The following is a 6,000-nucleotide window of genomic DNA, read 5'->3' as shown; positions in this document are numbered from 1 at the left end:
TACAGACCAGGCACTTAATGGTGGTCCATTGTTTAAGTATCTGCCTGAAAATGCAAGGGGACATGGGTTCGATCCCTGGTCCAGGAAGATCCCGCATGCCTCAGGGCAGCTAACCCATGCACCACGCTGACTGAAGCCCAAGCGTCTAGAGCCCATGCTCCACAACAAAGGAAGCCACCACAATGAGAAGCCTGGGCACCGCAGCTAGAGAGTAAGCCCCGACTGCCACAACTAGAGAACAGCTGTGCAAAGCAGCAAAGACCCAGCACAGCCAAGAATCAATAAATGCATAAATAAAAACTAAAAAAAGAAAGAATTCAGTTCAGAAGTCAGAATCTTTTGGGTACTGAGCATTCTCTATTCACCCTAGAATAGTGTTTTTACATTCATGTCCACATGTGATCTTTCCAACTCAGTGACATAGCTATTTATTATCCAATCCACCCTCATGTATTGGATGAGGTAAATGAAACTTAAAAACATAAATAATCCGCCCCATACCACACCCTTAGGTATGAGAGAAGCAGGATCTGAACACACACTTCCTCCCCATCAATGCATTTGATCACATGGCCAGGTGATCACTCAAGACAAGACGTGTCCATCTTCTTTATGCGGCACCCATAGCTCTCTCTCTGAAACTCATGACACTCCTCCATGACATTCCTCCATGTCAAAGGTCTCTTACCTCTCTAACCAATCTTAATTCCATGATTCAACACTTAAAATGAGCTTTTTGGAAGGCCTTTGGCTTCCTGGCCTCTTACATCGCACTCTCTTGGTATAATGCCCATTATTCACCTGGGGCAAACACGTATCATCTTCTCTCTGTCCTATACCTTCAACGTCTCCTTCCTTATTGGTTTCACCCCCTCACATACGAACAAAAGACCCTTCCCTCCCCCCATGTTCCTCCAGCTTTCGCCCTGTGTTTTGCTTCTTTGCAACCCTTTGCCGGCTTCTGGGAAGGTAGCCTTCCGGCGGCCTCCACTTCCTAGCCTCCCCTTTACTTCCCAGCCTCCTGTAATCTGACTTCTGACCCCATCACTCTCCTGAAGCTGCTGTCGAGGTTACCAGTGACCTTCTAATTGCTAAACCGCAAGGACATTTTTCAGGGCATCCTCTTTAGTATCCAACACCATTGGACACTTCCTTCTTGAGTACCCTCTCCTCCCGGTTTGCATGTTACAGCATCTGCCTTTTTCGCTCAGAGCATCACTCCAGCTGCTCCTCCAGTCTCCTGTGCAGCCCCACTTACATCGCCAACCCGTAACTGTAAGGTTTGCAGCCTTCTTCCTTGTGAATAACTAGATCATTTCCTGGGAAAAAAAAAAACAACAACAACACCCTCGGATGACTCCCCAGTCCGTATTTTCAGCCATAGCTTCTTTCTAAAATTTATCCAGTTAGGAACGGATGTCCCACAGGTACTTGAAATTAAGCACGTCCTTGACTCCTCATGCTCCTCTTTCCTGCTCTAATCTATGTTACCTGTCCAGGTGAGTACCTGCACCCAACTGCCCAATTATCCCCCCACCCCAGCTTTATTAAAGTGTCTTCGAAAGTAAAATTGTACATATTTAAAGTGTACGATGGGATGATTTAATACAGGTATACATCATGGAATATTTACCACAGTCAAGTTAACACATTCATCACTTCACATGTTGCTGCTGCTGCTGCAAAGTCACTTCAGTCGTGTCCGACTCTGTGCGACCCCATAGACGGCAGCCCACCAGGCTCCCTCGTCCCTGGGATTCTCCAGGCAAGAACACTGGAGTGGGTTGCCATTTCCTTCTCCAATGCATGAAAGTGAAAAGTGAAAGTGAAGTCGTTCAGTCATGTCTGACTCTTAGCGACCCCATGGACTGCAGCCCACCAGGCTCCTTCATCCATAGGATTTTCCAGACAAGAGTACTGGAGTGGGTTGCCATTGCCTTCCCCTATCACTTCACATAGCTACTTTTAAATTTTTTTGTGGTGAGATCACTTAAGATCTATCCTCTTAGAAAAATTCCAAGTATGCAATAGAGTGTTATTAGCTACAGTCACCATGCTATACCATTAGGTCCTCAGAACTTATCTTATAACTGAAACTTTCACCAGCATCTCCCCACCACCCACCCCACCCAAGTCCTGGGTAACCACCATTCTACTCCGTGTTTCTCTAAGTTTGACTTAAAAAAAAATCTATATATAAATGACACTATACAGTATTTGTCCTTCTCTGTCTGGCTTATTTCACTTACCTTCATCTATGTTATTACAAATCACGACTTCCATCTTTTTATGGCTGAATAATAGTCCATTGTATATACACACGCCACAACTCCTTTGACCATTTATTCCTGGGTGGACAAAGGTTGATCCTGCTGCTGCTGCTGCTAAGTAGCTTCAGTCGTGTCTGAGTCTGTGCGACCCCATAGATGGCTGCCCACCAGGCTCCCCCGTCCCTGGGATTCTCCAGGCAAGGACACTGGAGTGGGTTGCCATTTCCTTCTCCAATGCATGAAAGTGAAAAGTGAAAGTGAAGTCGCTCAGTCGTGTCCGACTCTTAGCAACCCCATGGACTGCAGCCCACCAGGCTCCTCTGTCCATGGGATTTGTCAGGCAAGAGTACTGGAGTGGGGTGCCATTGCCTTCTCCAAGGTTGGTCCACTTCTGGGAATAAACCTGAAGGAAATGAAACCAGTATCTTGAAGAGACATCTGCATCCACATGTAACCAGCAGCATGATTCACAAGAGCCAACGTATAAAAACAATGTAACAGCCCAATCTTGAGTCATTTCTTCCTTTCCACTTAGCACCAGGTGAAAAAAACTCTTCAAATCTGTTTCATAGTTGGTTCTCTCCTCTTCTCCAGCCTTGCGACTGCCCCACCTGTTCATTCCTCATTCTCTATTTTTCGTTTTTCTTTTCTTTTCTTAAATTAGATTACATACAGTATAATTTACCCTTTTAAGTATATAAATAGTTTTATGACTTTTGACAAATGTACATAGTAATGTTGTTGTTGTTCTGTCACCAAGTTATGTCTGACTCTTTGTGACACCACGGACTGCAGCACGCCAGGCTTCCCTCTCCTTCACTACCTCCCAGAGTTTGCTCAAACTCATGTCCACTGAGTCAGTGATGCTATTTAATCATCTCATCTTCAGCACTGTCCCCCCTCTCCTTTTGCCTTCAATATGTCCCAGCATTAGGGTCTTTTCCAGTGAGTTGGTTCTTTACATCAGGTACCCAAAGCATTGGAGATTCAGCTTCAGCATCAGCCCTTCCAGTGAATATTCAGCGTTGATTTCCTTTAGGACTGATTGGTTTGATCTCCTTGCAGTCCAAGGGACTTTTAAGAGTCTTCTCCAGCATCACAGTTCAACAGCATCAATTCTTTGGAGCTCAGCCTTCTTTATGGTCCAACTCGCACATCCAATTATGACTACTTAACATGTTACTGTACATGTAATCAAAACTAAAATCAAGATGTGAAATGATTCCATCACCCTCCAAAAACTACCATGCTCATTTGTAGTCAATCTCTTTCCCTACCCCCAGCCCTTGGTAACCACTAATCTTGTCAGTGATTCTATCCCTATAGTCTTGCTTTTTCCAGAGTGTCATAAAAATGGAATTTTAAAGTGTGTAACTTTGAGTCTGGCATCTTTCACTCACATTATAAATTTGAGTTTCAATTACGTTGTTACAGTCATCAGCAGTCCATTCCTTTTTATTATGTGGACGTACCAGTTTGTTTATCCACTCAGCAGTTGAAGAACATTTGCTTTGTTTCCAACTTTTGGCGATTGTGAATAAAACCACAACAATCATTCCTGTTTACCTTTCTGTGTGAACATCAGTTTTCAATTCACTTAGGTAAATGCTGAGGTGTAGGATTGCTGCATTACATGGTAAGTATATATGCAATTTTATATTCAAGAAACTCAAAAGCTGTTTTGCAAAGTGGCTGGTCCATCTTCCATCCTCTCCTGCTATGTTTGAAAGTTCCAACTGCTCTGCATCCATGCCAGTTCTTGTTAGTGCTAACTTATTTTCTCCTTTTTAGTCATTGTTAAAGGTGTGTAATGGTATCTGATTGTGTTTTTAAATTTTTATTTCATTATAATTATGTTGAACATCTTTTCATGTATCTGCCACCCTTATAGTGGAAAGTGTCTGTTTAAATCTTTATAAAAATAAATAGGGTAGTTTGTTTTCCTATTTATTATTAGGTTTTAAGAGTTTCAGAGTTTTCTGGATGCAAGTCCTTTATCAGGTATGTGTTTTGCAAGAGTGTTCTCCCAGTTTGTGGTTTGCCTTTTCATTCTCTAAGAGTTTCTTTTTAAACCTTTTTATTTTGAGATACTTGTAGATTCACATGCAATTGTAAGAAATAATGCAGAAAGATCTGGCATCCTCTTCCCCCAGTTTCTCCCACTAGTAACATCTTGCATAACTATAGTACAATGTTATAACTGAGGAATGAACGTTGATTCAATCCGTCCATCTCATCCAATGTTATTAAACTTTCAGCTGTTTATATGTAGGGCGTGTGAGTGCATGTGTCTCCTCCTGTGTGGTGCTATCACATATGTAGATTTCTGTGACCACCGCAGTCAAGATAAAGAACAATCCATCACAAAGATCCTTTTACAGCCCCAGCCACCTCCCCCCACTCTGCCTGTCTAACCCCTGGCAACCGCTAATCTGCTCTCCATCTCTATAATTTTGTCATTTCTAGAATGTTATATAAATGGAATCATACAGTATTTGACTTTTGAGTCTGATTCCTTTCACTCAGCATAATTCCTTGGAAATTCATCCAAGTAGTTATATGTATCAGTAATTTCTTCATTTTAATTGCTGAATAGTATTCCACAGTTTGTTTGGCCATTCAGTGGTTGAAGGACATATGGGTTCTTTCTAACTTGGAGCTGCTATGAATGAAGCTGCTATGAACACTCATGTAATAGTTTCTGTCTTTTTTTTTTTTTTTTTTAATGAAAGAAAGAGAAAGTATCAGTCACTCAGTTGTGTCTGACTCTTTGAGATCCCATGGACTGTAGCCTGCCAGGCTCCTCTATCCATGGGATTCTCCAGGCAAGAATACTGGAGTGGATTGCATTCCCTTCTCCAGGGGATCTTCCCACCCAAGGATGGAACCTGGGTCTCCTGAATTTTGTTAACATTTAATTTTATATTGGAGTATAGCTGATTAACAATACTGTGACAGTTTCAGTTGGACAGCAAAGGGACTTAGTCATACAGATGCTCATGTATAGATTTTTGTGTGAACACGTTTTCATTTCTCTGGTATTAATGCTGGATTTTATAATAGCCGCTTAGTTTTGTATGAAATTACTCAACGGTTTTCTAGAGTGGTTGTATAATTATCTACAATATGTTTTACACTTTACATTCCTACCAGTAATACATAAGTGATTCAGTTTCTCTATATCTTTGTCAGCATCTTGTTTTGTGGCTATTTTTAATTTTAGTCATTCTGATAAGCATGTAGCAATATCTCACTGTGGTTTTTTAACATGTATCATCTTGGTGGATATATATGGAACAACTTTTCATGGGTTAACAGTGTCTTTTGAATACTCCATCTTTTCTTTTTATTATTTTCTTATTTACTTCTTTTCCAGATTTCAGTTCAGTTCAGTTCAGTCGCTCAGTCGTGTCTGACTCTCTGCGACCTCATGAATCGCAGCATGCCAGGCCTCCCTGTCCATCACCACTTCCCGGAGTTCACTCAAACTCACGTCCATCGAGTCGGTGACGCTATCCAGCCATCTCATCCTCTGTCGTCCCCTTTTCCTCTTGCCCCCAATCCCTCCCAGCATCAGAGTCTTTTCCAATGAGTCAACTCTTCGCATGAGGTGGCCAAAGTACTGGAGTTTCAGCTTTAGCATCATTCCTTCCAAAGAACACCCAGGTCTGATCTCCTTTAGAATGGACTGGTTGGATCTCCTTGCAGTCCAAGGGACTCTCAAGAGTCT

This window comes from Capricornis sumatraensis, chromosome 22 (genome assembly GCF_032405125.1).
Source record: "Capricornis sumatraensis isolate serow.1 chromosome 22, serow.2, whole genome shotgun sequence".
In the NCBI taxonomy this organism is placed as follows: Eukaryota; Metazoa; Chordata; class Mammalia; order Artiodactyla; family Bovidae; genus Capricornis; species Capricornis sumatraensis.
Note: the sequence above shows the minus strand (reverse complement) of the source record.